Consider the following 17468-nt stretch of genomic DNA (forward strand, 5'->3'; position numbering starts at 1 on the left):
ACAGACAGATAGGCCATGTCGCTGTCCATCCGTCTGTCTGAGACAGGCAAGGAAAGGAAGACAACAGCAATTGAAAAGGGGTTTTCAGAGGACAAGAATTTTTAGAAGCAAAGAGGAATGTCTAGTACATTGATGAAGACAAAACTGTTTGGAGCAAGCTTTGTTCTTTGTACATCCGATATTTTCGCACATTACTCCGATTCTGGAACAGTACCTTTCTGACCGAACTATTTTCCAGCAAAGAGACATCTCCTCATTTCCCACATAGAAGAATTGTACGAAAGCACCTGGAATGCTTCTCTGCGGTCGTACATCACGAAGCAAAGAGGAATGTATCGTACATTGATGAACAAAACTGTTAAGAACAAGCTTTGTTCTTGGTACATCCGATATTATCGCCCATTACCGATTCTGGTACAGCACATTTCTGACCGGACTATTTTCCAGCACAGAGACACCTCCTCCTGTTCCATATGGAAGAATTGTACGAAAGCACCTGGAATGTGATCTATGCGCCCCGTAGCCATAACAACGGCCCTGATACCATCATGCTCGAGAACGGAGGCTCGCGCCAGCTTTGGCACTTGTCCCATACTGATCCATCGCCGATATAGCTCGGTGATCGCTTCTCTGCAGTCGTACATCACGTGGTCAATTAGTTCAGACTGCTCCACAAGGAGGAACAACAGGGCTGCATTCGCAGTGAACAAAACAGCCGGCTGGTTCGCTTGATCGGCAAATAGATCGGTGATGACGTCAGTCGGAGCACACCGCCAAAGTGGCCGGGCGTTTTCAGTGGCGTAGAGATCGCCAATTAGGCTCTCAGTCGATTCCCAGCACTCAGGCGAAGGCACCAGATAAATTTGACTGACTTCATTGGCTTTTCCTCTAGACACCTTCCTCATCGTCAATGAATTATTGATACTGTGACCGCTTTCAAGTGTGCCCTGAGCGCCATCGCCGCGCTTGGACTCCAAACCTTCACAGTGGGACGCATTGCTGGTCTCCAATGAGTCACTACGTTCACTGCCATCATGTGTGCCATGAGCGTCATTGCCCACTCGTTCTTCAGTAGCCGGCCCTGGCCCGGTGATGGAGCCTTCACAGCTGGACAAATTGCTGGTCTCCAATGAATCACTATGGTCCCCGCCATCAGATGTGCTATGAGCGTCATTGTCCATTCGTTCTTCAGTAGCCGGCCCTGGCCCGGTGATGGAGCCTTCACAGCTGGACACATTGCTGGTCTTCAATGGATCACTACACACACCGCTATCAGGTGTGCCACGAGCGTCATTGCCCACTCGTCCTTCAGTAGCCGGCTCGGTGCCTTGACAGCCGTCCAGGTCCAAGGCGGGAATCTGGTAGACGAAATAGCCACCCTTTGAGCTAGCTTGGACACCACTGGTATCCGTTACAGGACACTTCTCTTCTACCAGTAGGCGGGCGTGATCCGAGCGGCCAATCTTGCTCGTCCTCTTCTTTCTCTCCGCTCCGAAAAATATCTGCTGTTGGCTGGATGATGGCGCCGTCTCAACTGAAGCATCATCTCTGTTGCCGTCTGATTCCTGCGGTCGTCTGGATGAAGGCACCGTCTCAGCTGAAGCGTCGCCAGTCCCACTGTCGGTGCCGGAGTCCTGCGGATGGCTGGATGACTGTATCGTCTCAGCTGAGGCATCACCATTCGTACTGTCGCTGCCTGAATCCTGTGCGCCAGCGCGCGGCCAGCGAAGACGGCGACGCAGTTTCAGTAACATCATGAAACGTTGATAGCAAGCAAGTCGCAAGCGAAGATCTGAGGAGATACTCTCTCGCTAGGTTGCGTGTGGTAGATATGTAAGAAGCACGAGGCTTGGCCAGCATTTTATCTAAACACACTGCGCATAGCGGTATGCCGTGGTGAGAATTGACGGCGTTTCCGGCAGAGGCGAAAGGCAACGGGCCCAGTGTGATAATTTCGTAATACAGGGTAGCATAACACGTGTCATTCTTACAGGATGTTATTGATGACACCTTAAGGCACTAAAACATTAGTTGATAAATATGATGGTAAAGACACACCTGGCAATATGGCGGTAAACCGCACACACGCCTGCCCACACACGCTCTCTAAGCTGCAAAGTTCTGGCACAGAGCTCTCCTTCTCTGTGTTTACCGCCATATTGCCAGGTGTGTCTTTACCACCATATTTATCAACCATAAGCACAGCTGCAGTGATGTCTTCAACTAACTTCATTCTCCGTAATACATGTACATTAGTCATAGAACAAATATCCACGAAACTTGTAACGCCAGTTCCACTTTAATGGCGACAACAATTTGCTTTGCTTATCGAAGTCTGCCTAGATGTTATGACCCTAAGCTGCAAAGTGAAGTAGGATCTACACATCCACAGTCACGAGCTGGTTATTCCTCTTAGCACCATTGCTTGCAGTAGACCAATTTCAAAAATAAAAAAGGTGTCCCGGTCACCCTGGCTAACCACGTGGATGTTATTTCTGCGCTGCACTACAGAAACAAGACTTGATAGGAATTCTGGAATTTATGTTTCGGAAAGTCCATACCTTGATCAAGAATGGTGTTGAATGACCGAGAGAACACAGTTGATATAGGGAGAGGAGTGATGCAAAACGTACCATAAAGGCTTAGTAAACCTACTTGTAACGCTAGTAGGAAATAGTGGTTGGGATTTCGGGGATGATTTTTAGGAATGGGTTTGCTCCCCACGCAGGAGCTCGCGCTATTCCGCAGACTTGACTTGATACTGTTGTCAACACTTGGTGCTGTGCCCAACGCGGGCTTGCGACTAGACGATTTGAAGGTGACAACATTCTGAGTGACTGAGGGTCCTCGACGTCTGTTCTCACCGTCCAGGATCGACACTGACTCACGCTGCTATGTGCTATTCCCGAGGTGTTTGTCGCGCTGGAAACGGAGCGTCGCTATAAGTTTGTACCACTGGTGATGTTTGTGCCCGAATAGCAATGTGGTGCTCTTCAGCCTACTCAAGCTCAACTGATGAGGGGTGAACTCCCCTGTGTATTGAGCAGGAAGTGGTGCTTTCTAGCAGGTTTGCCGCGTCGAAGGTTCGATGGACTTCTCGTGTGGTCTGGATGGCAGTCGTGAGTCAGTCAAGCGTCAAGTAGGCGGAATAGCGCTAGCTCCAGTGTCCAGTGAGGGGAGCAAACCCATTCCTTGTAACGGAAGGATGGGAAAAAGGCAGAATCAGATACTATTAAAAGTTAACATAGAAAGTAGAAACTGAAGTAGAGAAGGAGAGAACGATAGAGATGCCTAGATAGCGCGAGAGAAAAGACAGAGGATATAAAAATACCGAAAACTACTGTATTGTATTGTATTGTATATGTAGGACTCAGTATAGAGTCCATGCACTATATGATGTCCAGCACCCTATATAGAGTCCATTGGTCCAAAATCCACTATACAGAGTCCAGGAGTCCACTCAGTTTTGATCAGCTTCATCCTGCCGCGCAATCCCCTATAAGGAGTACACTTTTTCTACAAGTCCCCTATTCACAGTCCAGGAGTCCAGTTTATCCAGTCAGTGAGTCACGCCGTCCTGTGTACATGTGTGTTGTGCCCGAAAGAGAACACATTTTCAGTTTTGCTTCCCTCGTGGCAGCGCATTCCTTTCTTCACTTCAGCCATGGCTGCCAATTCTGCTGTGCAGTTGCTGACAGTAAGCTGTCTCGAGCTAACCAAGGAGGATAAGGAGACGTTCAAAATCAAATCTGGAAAGCGTCTTGTGGTTCTCTGAAGACGTTTCATCAGTGCGCGGGATGAAAGCAGAAATTGCAGAACGAGAAAAGTTCAGCACAGTTCAAATCTGACGAGTCAGGTACACTGACGCTCTCTTCCGTTCGACGCCACAAGGATCCCCTTTTTGGCTGGCCATTGCTGCCAGTAAGACGTTTGAACGGTTTCATCAGAGCGAGGGATGAAAGCAGAAAGCGGAGAAAGAGAAAAGTTCAGCACAGTTGCAATCTGACGAGTCAGATACACTGACACTCTCTTTCGTTCGACGCCACAAGGATACCCCTGTTTGACTGGACAAGAGCTGCCTGTACCACCGTGTCAAAAAGGCTGTCCAACTACATGGCAGGACGATGACTGAGGTAAGGAAGCTTTTACTCGTTTCGATTGGTCTGCTGTTCTGTCGTTATGCTTGAATTTTTTTTCCATTTTCAAGGAGCGTATCGCGTTTGTTTGATGTTGCTTGAATGAATGCCCTAAAAGTAATCAGCCACTTCGTAATAGTCCTCAAGGACTGCAAGGACTTTGCATCAATCGTATATTATCGTCTAGCTATCAGCAATTATTATTTTATTTCATGAGAAATGTATTCACAAACGCAGTGCCAGTGTACTAGTAGTAGTAGGACTAGGAGGATTGCTTGTATGCCAATGACAAGAAAAAGCTTCTCAAGCTAATACTCGTATTCCCTGAAGTAACCGTTTTGATGTCACGAACATGACATTGTGTCAGTGAAACTGCCTCGTGACAACAAATCATTGCATTTCCATCTTGGGGAAGACTGACTGACAGCAACGCTGTACAGTTTGTTTAAATCATCTCATTTCAATTTAGTTGCAGTGAAGTGAAACACTGTGTACACTACATGTATGTTGGTGTGTCTGTGCGTCTTGAGTGTGCACAAACGATCTTATTCCTCGTATTACTAATAGATTATTGTCCCCACCATCATCTGTTCACAGGTCTTTGAGTGGATTGATTTTCATTGAGCATCACATTCGTTGAGAACTTGGTAGTTGTGTGCTCCCATGCATCATTACGGTAATAAGCGTATCCTTGTGCTATCTATTTGTTGCAGGTGTGCTGATCTTCAGAAGCTTGCGGAACTGAGTGCTGCTGAACATTTCCATGGCCATGAGCAATGGTGAAGCTTGCTATTGCACTCTCAGCATGTGCTAGTATTATGCTGACCACTGCACTATGTTACTCTCTTACACAACTACGTGTATGTAAACGTGCGTGTACCCGTCCCCGTACGCATTCGTTTCGTATATTTATTTGTTATCCCTCTTGACTTTACATGTACATGGGTGGACGTTTGCATGGCTGTTGGAGTTGCGTGTGTATTGTGTCTCTACTCTTTTTCTTGGTGTTTTCTTGGCGTTGTATAAGTTTGTGTGTGTGTGTGTGTGTGTGTGTGTGTGTGTGTGTGTGTGCGCTCGCACAATAATTTGAAAACAAATAATTAATCCTGGGCTCTCCATTATTCTCTTTCGATTCTTGGTTTTTTCTAGGTATTTTCTTGGCGTTGTGTGGGTGTGTGCATGTGTGTGTGCGTGCACAATAATTTGGCAACACTACATGATTGAGATATTGTAATTTGCAGCGTCTGCGAAGAGACCACTTGATTTGAGGATGGTGTTTGTAGGGTTTTTCATGTGATGAAGTGGCTGCAGTGGCGCCTCAATACATATTTTTTTATCTTGAGAAGTGAATGATGTAAAGGATTAAAGGGAGAGGCCCTTTTCTGGTTAATATTCACTGCTTACAGCAGATCCTATGTCTATTTTCGAACTCGATAGGGGATGCCTAATTGGCTGGACTTTATACAGGGGGTGTTGTCCACATAAAGACTCTTTATAGTTGATTTCAAAGTTTGGACTCCGTACAGTTGATTTTGGTCCAATGGACTCTATATAGGGGTGAAGCCAATTGGCTGGACTCTATACAGGGAGTGATGTCCATCGAAACTTTGAGCTCACAGTTGATTCCAAGTTTGGACTCTGTACAGTGGATTTTGGACCAACGGACTCTATATAGGGGTTGGACATCATATAGGGGCTGGACGCTCTACTGAGTCCAACATATATATATTGTATTTCATTATTTTTGGGCATTCCGTCTTACAAACAAGGAAACAAAAAAGTTCTTTTCACATGGACTGTTTTATTTATTGTTTCACTATTCAAACCGGATCCATTTTTATTATTTTTGTTTTGTTGTTTGTCGAGTGGTTTACTTTGATTTACCGTGGAAACGTGCTGACTGTGCTTTATCCATGTTATAAACTGATGTGTCTGGTAGGGCCACCGCAAGTAACGTCGCTGGTCCCCCCACAGCTTCCTCCACCAACATATCCTCGAACTCGGTTCGACCACTCCATGCGCCACGAGTCTCAGCTAAAGAACGTCCTCCCAGCTTCCTCTCCGGATTACGTGCGACGCTGCTTTCCCTACAGCATCATTGACGAGTGGAACAACTTGCCCCCAACTGTGCTGCAGTCTCCGCCACGCCTGACGTCCCTCCAGGCGTTCAAGGGCAAGGTGTATCAGCACCTACGCCAAAGCCGCTGGTATTGGGCTACAGACTCGCTGTAACGCCCCATATATCCACAATCAACTCCCTCCCCCTCACTTATCTATTGACATGTGTTTCGTAATCCCATCCATGGTGCGCTGGATAGCGCTAACGCCGAGACCCTAGGTCGGCATTGCTAGTCCCACATCTCCGGCACAGGCTCCCTGAGAGCCCCTACTAGTACATTGTCTGTCTTTCTCCTTTGTTGTCTCGATCATTGTTTTCTTTTGTCTTCTTCTTCTCCTCTCTTTGTTATGGTCTATCAGTAGGAGGTGCATCCGGTAAAAAAAATGTTAGGGTGGGGTCTATTTGATCGCGGCTTTTTAGTGGTTTCTATCTCATGTTTTTCAATGTGTGAGACTGCATTCACTATTTTTCTCTTTCTTTTTTCTTCTTTTTAGAAAATTGGGTGTTTCTCGAATACCTTCTTTTGCTATTGCTTTTTACCTTCTTTTTGATGGTTTCTGTTGCTCATTCGGACTTAGGCAATATTGTTATACTTCCCAATCCGTTGCTCCCAAAAATGGCAACTTTGTCCGGTATACCTTATCTTCAGGTTCGGCCTCATTTCCTCTGTGCTGCGCTGACGAGTCCACAAAGGACGAAACAGTTCTGTCCGCAGATTGAGTTATCCTTGGTCATATACATACAATTATCCCTTCACTGTATGTGCGGGGTCCCATTTCGAAAAAGAGTCGTATTTCAGAAGTTCCGTGACAAGTATGTGCATAGTTCGAAACTCCACCCTCCCCCCCCCCCCACACACAATGATTGCCTCTTTGCTTTGTCACACCACAACCATTCAACGCGGTCACGGGTGAACCCCTTGATAGGCGATTCGCCTTTGGGTCATCCTAATAAAGTTCTAGGAAACACACACCATGGATACACAAACGCACGTGTACATACCGGTATGCAGATAGATGGAGAAACAGAGGAAACTGCGTGCATCACACTTTAGACGAACAAGCGGTGAAGAAGCATGAACGGTTTGATTTCGCGTTGAATTCTGGAGTAAAGTAAATTAATTATTCCCGTAGCTATGCAGAAGACGTTACTTCAGTAACGTCTGTCGCTAGCCAGTGTCCACACTGCAATCCCGTTTCATCAAGGTGTGTATTTGTGCCGTCGGCATGCCTGGCGCTATCCTGTACCTGTCCTGTCCCGTATCATCAAAGACAGCTGGACACAATCGACATTAAAATAGTGCTTTCAAATGCAAGATCATATCGCGAAGAAACTATTACTTGGAAGAATGGGTATGTAAGAAGTGTATCGGGGGAATACATGCAGCGCAGGGCGATAGTGCGGGTTCGAATCTTAGGTTATGTCTAAAAAAAAAGGAGAAATGAAAAATTTATAACATCCCCATGCTTTTTTTGTCATGTCCCTATACTTTTTTTGTCATGTGGTAGACGCGGTGTGGTTTTACCCTCGAATGCAAAGAGAAAGTTTATTTCTTTCGCTCATGGCTCTATGCTTTTTTGCCTAGCTCATCATGAATGTTGTTCGAGCAGATGGAAACTGTTTGCAATACAATGATGTAGCAGATCAGTTCGTTGTGGTATGGTTGGGAGTTGTAGCCATTATTATTTTTCTGTTTTTAGAGTTCGTATCGGAGCAGCCGTTCTGTAATTCAAAGTGAGTCGTCGTGGTCAACGTCAAACACTATTAACATACACAAGCTCGGCGAGCAAAAGTCTCTCTGTCCCATAAGATGCCACATACATGAACCAACTAAATACAAAACCATGCACTTAACACGAGCTTACTGTTACATGTACTTGCATGCGTTGCTCTTTTCACGAACCCAGACAAAGGGATTGGTCTACTAATAATTATAACCAAGAGTAAGAAGTGATTTGGCTTTTTTTAAACATTTGGCATTTTTTTAAAGCGCTTGGGAACGATGAACATTGCAGCAGTCTTAATGTGAGTGATAGTCTGGACAAGTTTGCGAAGATCTGCAGCGGGTGCTATCCCGAGCATTATGTTAGCATTACGAAAGCATAGACAGGATGCGTATTACAGGAGACCCAAGTTGCTGAAGACCAGTAGTCTTTGCTTATAACAGGCAGAAAAACTAAATCTGCAGCCTCTTTTGCCGTTGGACAGGATGCGTATTATAGGAGACTGTAAAGTTATGTAAAGTGCTCCACAGGCAACCAAGCATTCAACAGTCAGCAACAGTTAAGCACAAGCACAATATCAAGGTAAGGACATTTTTGTATTATTGTATTGTATCGTTTTGTATGGAATGTAATTTTACCTCATTGGCTCAACAGGTCAATGTATTACTACAAAAAGGCCAGAAAATCCGATTATAAGGAGATAAAAAGGAAAAGAAGGAGCCAACCAAAAGTGGATGAAGTGAGAGAAAAATAACAATCCGCAATAAATTGGAAACTTTGCAAATACCTTTACCTAACTCATATTCAAACTGATTGAAACGTTTTTGCGATACAATATTGTACAAATGAAAAACGTCTTGTGTTCAACATGCAGTGGTGTAATCTGTCTACATGATACTACTTTATCTTGATAATAATGGCAATTGTCGTTTCCTCACACAAGCAACACCTTTATCGGAGTGAGAAATGGAGTTTACATTGTACAGAAAAACTTGTTATGATTCTTTTCTTTTCTCTGTTTATTCTTTTACCAGGCGTGATCCATCCCCTGGATTTATCAAAATGGGTGCATTATTATTTTTCTGTTTATTAGCTTGTTTTCTTTACACTTCTTTGTGCGAAAACTCGTATCAGATCTATTGAAAAAGTTCATAAGTTTTGGTTGATGAAGTTGACATGTACATTGTACATCAGTCCAAACACGGATAATTTATAATTTTACAATCTCTTTTCATCTTGTTTTATATTTCTAAACACCTACCGGTACTTTTACCCATTCTACTTCCCCATAGCTAGATCTAGCTTTGCTTTACATTTCTGTTCCTTTTTCCTGGTGCGTGCTTGTGGCATTGAAGCTGAGACCTTTGGTCGGTGGAGCCCCTGGTACCTCACCATCACTGCTCCCAGTGCAGCCCCTGCTCAGCAGCTGTTTGTTTTTGTCCTCATAATAAAAAAGCAAAAAACAAAAAAAAAAACTGGCTTCGCAGACAATAATTCTGACCATAGGACAGTGCACACGTAGACTACACTAAATGAAGCATGTCCAGTCCGGCGGTTCAATGAAATCCAGTCGCGGCACTCAAGTTTGCGCCTTGCACCATTTCGAATCCCAGTGTCCGCAGGTCTAGGGCTGCGCAACGCCCGGCGCGTACACGAGTGCATCGACTGAATTTCACTGTATCGTCGCCAGTGAACAGCACACTAGGTAGCAAGAAAGGAAATTTGAGTACGATCATGCACACATGTGCACATTCCAATTTTGAAATCCTATTTCAATTGCTTTGCTGCTGTTTACTATGCATGTGAATGAAACTGTTAAAAGAACGTGTATACCAACTATGCAGTCATAGGGAACAGACCGTCAAGATATGCCGTATACATGTAATAGACTATCAACATATATTATTGATATGTATGTAGTCAGTAGCAGGAAAACCTAGATATATATACATGTCATGTTGATATGCAGTGAGAGACAGGCAGAGCGAACCAGATACATGTCGTGTAGATGAGCAGTGAGAGACACACAGAAAGAGGGAAACAGACATAGAGAGACACAGCCAGCGACATGCAGAGATAGACGAGGGAGAGAGAAAGACAGACAGATAGGCCATGTCGCTGTCCATCCGTCTGTCTGAGACAGGCGAGGAAAGGAAGACAACAGCAATTGAAAAGGGGTTTTCAGAGGACAAGAATTTTTAGAAGCAAAGAGGAATGTCTAGTACATTGATGAAGACAAAACTGTTTGGAGCAAGCTTTGTTCTTTGTACATCCGATATTATCGCACATTACTCCGATTCTGGAACAGTACCTTTCTGACCGAACTATTTTCCAGCAAAGAGACATCTCCTCATTTCCCACATAGAAGAATTGTACGAAAGCACCTGGAATGCTTCTCTGCGGTCGTACATCACGAAGCAAAGAGGAATGTATCGTAAATATGAACAAAACTGTTTAGAACAAGCTTTGTTCTTGGTACATCCGATATTATCGCACATTACCAATTCTGGTACAGCACATTTCTGACCGGACTATTTTCCAGCACAGAGACACCTCCTCCTTTTCCATATGGAAGAATTGTACGAAAGCACCTGGAATGTGATCTATGCGCCCCGTAGCCATAACAACGGCCCTGATACCATCATGCTCGAGAACGGAGGCTCGCGCCAGCTTTGGCACTTGTCCCATACTGATCCATCGCCGATATAGCTCGGTGATCGCTTCTCTGCAGTCGTACATCACGTTGTCAATTAGTTCAGACTGCTCCACAAGGAGGAACAACAGGGCTGCATTCGCAGTGAACAAAACAGCCGGCTGGTTCGCTTGATCGGCAAATAGATCGGTGATGACGTCAGTCGGAGCACACCGCCAAAGTGGCCGGGCGTTTTCAGTGGCGTAGAGATCGCCAATTAGGCTCTCAGTCGATTCCCAGCACTCAGGCGAAGGCACCAGATAAATTTGACTGACTTCATTGGCTTTTCCTCTAGACACCTTCCTCATCGTCAATGAATTGATACTGTGACCGCTTTCAAGTGTGCCCTGAGCGCCATCGCCGCGCTTGGTCTCCAAACCTTCACAGTGGGACGCATTGCTGGTCTCCAATGAGTCACTACGTTCACTGCCATCAGGTGTGCCATGAGCGTCATTGCCCACTCGTTCTTCAGTAGCCGGCCCTGGCCCGGTGATGGAGCCTTCACAGCTGGACAAATTGCTGGTCTCCAATGAATCATTATGTTCCCAGCCATCAGATGTGCTATGAGCGTCATTGTCCATTCGTTCTTCAGTAGCCGGCCCTTGCCCGGTGATGGAGCCTTCACAGCTGGACACATTGCTGGTCTTCAATGGATCACTACACACACCGCTATCAGGTGTGCCACGAGCGTCATTGCCCACTCGTCCTTCAGTAGCCGGCTCGGTACCTTGACAGCCGTCCAGGTCCAAGGGGGGAATCCGGTAGACGAAATAGCCACCCTTTGAGCTAGCTTGGACGCCAGTGGTATCCGTTACAGGACACTTCTCTTCTACCAGTAGGCGGGCGTGATCCGAGCGGCCAATCTTGCTCGTCCTCTTCTTTCCCTCCGCTCCGAAAAATATCTGCTGTTGGCTGGATGATGGCACCGTCTCAACTGAAGCATCATCTCTGTTGCCGTCTGATTCCTGCGGTCGTCTGGATGAAGGCACCGCCTCAGCAGCAGCGTCGCCAGTCCCACTGTCGGTGCCGGAGTCCTGCGGATGGCTGGATGACTGTATCGTCTCAGCTGAGGCATCACCATTCGTACTGCCGCTGCCTGAATCCTGTGCGCCAGCGCGCGGCCAGCGAAGATGGTGACGCAGTTTCAGTAACATCATGAAACGTTGATAGCCAGCAAGTCGCAAGCGAAGATCTGAGGAGAAACTCTCTCGCTAGGTTGCATGTGGTAGATATGTAAGAAGCACGAGGCTTGGCCAGCATTTTATCTAAACACACTGCGCATAGCGGCATGTCGTGGTGAGAATTGACGGCGTGAAATGCAACCGGGCCCAGTGTAATAATTTCGTAATTCAGGGTAGCATAAAACGTGTCATTCTTACAGGATGTTATTGATGACACCTTAAGGCACTTATACATTAGTTGATAAATATGGTGATAAAGACACACCTGGCAATATGGCGGTAAACACACGCGTGCCCACACACGCTCTCTAAGCTGCAAAGTTCTGGCACAGAGCCCTGCTGCTAGAACAAATATCCACGAAACTTGTAACGCCAGTTCCACTTTAATGGCGACAACAATTTGCTATGCTTATCGAAGTCTGCCTAGATTTTATGCCCTAAAGCTGCCCTAAAGATGCCCTAAAGCTGCAAAATGAAGTAGGATCTACACATCCACAGTCACGAGCTGGTTATTCCTCTAAGCACCATTGCTTGCAGTAGACCAAGAAGGTGTGCAGGTCACCCTGGCTAACCACGTGGATGTTATTTCTGCGCTGCACTACAGAAACAAGACTTGATAGGAATTCTGGAATTTATGTTTCGGAAAGTCCATACCTTGATCAGGAATGGTGTTGAATGACCGAGAGAACACAGTTGATATAGGGAGAGGAGTGATGCAAAAACGTACCATAAAGGCTTAGTAAACCTACTTGTAACGCTAGTAGGAAATAGTGGTTGGGATTTCGGTGATGATTTTTAGGAATGGGTTTGCTCCCCACGCAGGAGCTCGCGCTATTCCGCCGACTTGACTTGATACTGTTGTCAAAACTTGGTGCTGTGCCCAACGCGGGCTTGCGACTAGCCGATTTGAAGGTGACAACATTCTATTGTTTCACTATTCAAACCGGATTCATTTTTATTATTTTTATTTTGTTGTTTGTTGAGTGGTTTGCTTTGATTTACGTGCTGACTGTGCTTTATCCATGTTATAAACTGATGTGTCTGGTAGGGCCACCGCAAATAACGTCGCTGGTCCCCCCACAGCTTCCTCCACCAACATATCCTCGAACTCGGTCCGACCCCTCCATGCGCCACGAGTCTCAGCTAAAGAACGTCCTCCCAGCTTCCTCTCCGGATTACGTACGACGCTGCTTTCCCTACAGCATCATTGACTAGTGGAACAACTTGCCCCCAACTGTGCTGCAGTCTCCGCCACGGCTGACGTCCCTCCAGTCGTTCAAGGGCAAGGTGTATCAGCACCTACGACAAAGCCGCTGGTATTGGGCTACAGACTCGCTGTAACACCCCATATATCCACGATCAACTCCCTCCCCCTCACTTATCTATTGACATGTGTTTCGTAATCCCGTCCATGGTGCGCTGGATAGCGCTAACGCCGAGACCCTAGGTCGGCATTGCTAGTCCCGCATCCCCGGCACAGGCTCCTTGAGAGCCCCTACTAGTACATTGTCTGTCTTTCTCCTTTGTTGTCTCGATCATTATTTTCTTTTGTCTTCTTCTTCTCCTCTCTTTGTTATGGTCTATCAGTAGGAGGTGCATTCTGTCAAAAAATGTTAGGGTGGGGTCTATTTGATCGCGGGTTTTTAGTGGTTTCCATCTCATGTTTTTCCATGTGTGAGACTGCATTCACTATTTTTCTCTTTCTTTTTTCTTCTTTTTAGAAAATTAGGTGTTTCTCGAATACCTTCTTTTGCTGTTGCTTTATACCTTCTTTTTGATGGTTTCTGTTGCTCATTCGGACTTAGGCAATATTGTTATACTTCTCAATCCGTTGCTCCCAAAAATGCCAACTTGGTCCGGTATACCTTATCCTTGGTCATATACATACAATTATCCCTTCACTGTTAGTGCGGGGTCCCATTTCGAAAAAGAGTCGTATTTTAGAGGTTCTGTGACAAGTATGTGCATAGTTCGAAACTCCACCCTCCCCCCCCCCCACACACACAATGATCGCCTCTTTGCTTTGTCACACCACAACCATTCAAACGCGGTGAACCTCTCGATAGGCGATTCGCCTTTGGGTCATCCTAATAAAGTTATTAGGAAACACACACCATGGATACACAAACGCACGTGTACATACCGGTATGCAGATAGATGGAGAAACAGAGGAAACTGCGTGCATCACACTTTAGACGAACAAGCGGTGAAGAAGCATGAACGGTTTGATTTCGCGTTGAATTCTGGAGTAAAGTAAATTAATTATTCCCGTAGCTATGCAGAAGACGTTACTTCAGTAACGTCTGTCGCTAGCCAGTGTCCACACTGCAATCCCGTTTCATCAAGGTGTGTATTTGTGCCGTCGGCATGCCTGGCGCTATCCTGTACCTGTCCCGTCCCGTATCATCAAAGACAGCTGGCCACAATCGACATTAAAATAGTGCTTTCAAATGCAAGATCATATCGTGAAGAAACTATTACTTGGAAGAATGGGTATGTAAGAAGTGTATCGGGGGAATGCATGCAGCGCAGGGCGATAGTGCGGGTTCGAATCCTAGGTTATGTCTTGAAAAAAAGGAGAAATGAAAAATTTATAACATCCCCATGCTTTTTTTGTCATGTCCCTATACTGTTTGTCATGTGGTAGACGCGGTGTGGTGTTACCCTCGAATGCAAAGAGAAAGTTTATTTCTTTCGCTAATGGCTCTATGCTTTTTTGCCTAGCTCATCATGAATGTTGTTCGAGCAGATGGAAACGGTTTGCAATACAATGATGTAGCAGATCAGTTCGTTGTGGTATGGTTGGGAGTTGTAGCCATTTTTAATTTTCTGTTTTTAGAGTTCGTATCGGAGCAGCCGTTCTGTAATTCAAAGTGAGTCGTCATGGTCAACGTAAAACACTATTTACATACACAAGCTCGGCGAGCAAAAGTCTCTCTGTCCCATAAGCTGCCACATACATGAACCAACTAAATACAAAACCATGCACTTAACACGAGCTTACTGTTACATGTACTTGCACGCGTTGCTCTTTTCACGAACCCAGGCAAAGGGATTGGTCTATTAATAATTATAACCAAGAGTAAGAAGTGATTTGGCTTTTTTTTAAACATTTGGCATTTTTTAAAGCGCTTGGGAACGATGGACATTGCAGCAGTCTTAATGTGAGTGATAGTCTGGACAAGTTTGGGAAGATCTGCAGCGAGTGCCATCCCGAGCATTATGTTAGCATTACGAAAGCATAGACAGGATGCGTATCACAGGAGACCCAAGTTGCTGAAGACCAGTAGTCTTTGCTTATAACAGGCAGAAAAACTAAATCTGCAGCCTCTTTTGCCGTCGGACAGGATGCGTATTATAGGAGACTGTAAAGTTATGTAAAGTGCTCCACAGGCAACCAAGCATTCGACAGTCAGCAACAGTTAAGCACAAGCACACTATCAAGGTAAGGACATTTTTGTATTATTGTATTGTATCGTTTTGTATGGAATGTAATTTTACCTCATTGGCTAAACAGGTCAATGTATTACTACAAAAAGGCCAGAAAATCCGATTATAAGGAGATAAAAAGGAAAAGAAGGAGCCAACCAAAAGTGGATGAAGTGAGAGAAAAATAACAATCCGCAATAAATTGAAAACTTTGCAAATACCTTTACCTAACTCATATTCAAACAGATTGAAACGTTTTTGCGATACAATATTGTACAAATGAAAAACGTCTTGTGTTCAACATGCAGTTGTGTAATCTGTCTACATGATACTACTTTATCTTGATAATAATGGCAATTGTCGTTTCCTCACACAAGCAACACCTTTATCGGAGTGAGAAATGGAGTTTACATTGTACATAAAAACTTGTTATGATTCTTTTCTTTTCTCTGTTTATTCTTTTACCAGGCGTGATCCATCCCCTGGATTTATCAAAATGGGTGCATTATTATTTTTCTGTTTATTAGCTTGTTTTCTTTACACTTCTTTGTGCGAATTTCGTATCAGATCTATTGAAAAAGTTCCTAAGTTTTGGTTGATGAAGTTGACATGTACATTGTACATCAGTCCAAACACGGATAATTTATAATTTACAATCTCTTTTCATCTTGTTTTATATTTCTAAACACCTACCGGTACTTTTACCCATTCTACTTCCCCATAGCTAGATCTAGCTTTGCTTTACATTTCTGTTCCTTTTTCCTGGTGCGTGCTTGTGGCATTGAAGCTGAGACCTTTGGTCGGTGGAGCCCCTGGTACCTCACCATCACTGCTCCCCAGTGCAGCCCCTGCTCAGCAGCTGTTTGTTTTTGTCCTCATAATAAAAAAGCAAAAAACAAAAAAAAACTGGCTTCGCAGACAATAATTCTTACCATAGGACCGTGCACACGTAGACTACACTAAATGAAGCATGTCCAGTCCGGCGGCTCAATGAAATCCAGTCGCGGCACTCAAGTTTGCGCCTTGCACCATTTCGAATCCCAGTGTCCGCAGGTCTAGGGCTGCGCAACGCCCGGCGCGTACACGAGTGCATCGACTGAATTTCACTGTATCGTCGCCAGTTAAAGCACACTAGGTAGCAAGAAAGGAAATTTGAGTACGATCATGCACACATGTGCACATTCCAATTTTGAAATCCTATTTCAAATGCTTTGCTGCTGTTTACTATGCATGTGAATGAAACTGTTAAAAGAACGTATATACCAACTATGCAGTCATAGGGAACAGACCATCAAGATATGCCGTATACATGTAATAGACTATCAACATATATTATTGATATGTATGTAGTCAGTAGCAGGAAAACCTAGATACATATACATGTCATGTGGATATGCAGTGAGAGACAGGCAGAGACAGGCAGAGACAGGCAGTGAGAGACAGGCAGAGCCAGGCAGAGCCAGGCAGTGAGAGACAGGCAGAGCCAGGCAGAGCCAGGCAGTGAGAGACAGGCAGAGACAGGCAGAGACAGGCAGAGCCAGGCAGTGAGAGACAGGCAGAGCGAACCAGATACATGTCATGTAGATGAGCAGTGAGAGACACACAGAAAGAGGGAAACAGACATAGAGGGACACAGCCAGCGACATACAGCGATAGACGAGGGAGAGAGAAAGACAGACAGACAGATAGGCCATGTCGCTGTCCATCCGTCTGTCTGAGACAGGCGAGGAAAGGAAGACAACAGCAATTGAAAAGGGGTTTTCAGAGGACAAGAATTTTAGAAGCAAAGAGGAATGTCTAGTACATTGATGAAGACTAAACTGTTTGGAGCAAGCTTTGTTCTTTGTTCATCCGATATTATCGCACATTACTCCGATTCTGGAACAGTAACTTTCTGACCGAACTATTTTCCAGCAAAGAGACATCTACTCATTTCCCACATAGAAGAATTGTACGAAAGCACCTGGAATGCTTCTCTGCGGTCGTACATCACGAAGCAAAGAGGAATGTATCGTACATTGATTAACAAAACTGTTTAGAACAAGCTTTGTTCTTGGTACATCCGATATTATCGCACATTACCGATTCTTGTACAATACATTTCTGACCGGATTATTTTCCAACACAGAGACACCTCCTCCTTTTCCATATGGAAGAATTGTACGAAAGCACCTGGAATGTGATCTA

General features: G+C 45.0%; 1 long non-coding RNA gene across 1 annotated transcript; it reads left to right on the top strand.

Annotated features, from left to right (window-relative positions):
* Positions 1 to 16614: 16614 nt before the first annotated feature.
* On the top strand, positions 16615 to 16809 carry LOC135824682 (uncharacterized). Its single transcript, XR_010554916.1, has 2 exons — positions 16615 to 16690; positions 16735 to 16809. It is a non-coding gene; the product is annotated as an uncharacterized LOC135824682 (long non-coding RNA).
* The last annotated feature ends 659 nt before the right edge of the window (positions 16810 to 17468 follow it).

Source organism: Sycon ciliatum, chromosome 9, assembly GCF_964019385.1.
Source record: "Sycon ciliatum chromosome 9, ocSycCili1.1, whole genome shotgun sequence".
In the NCBI taxonomy this organism is placed as follows: domain Eukaryota; kingdom Metazoa; phylum Porifera; class Calcarea; order Leucosolenida; family Sycettidae; genus Sycon; species Sycon ciliatum.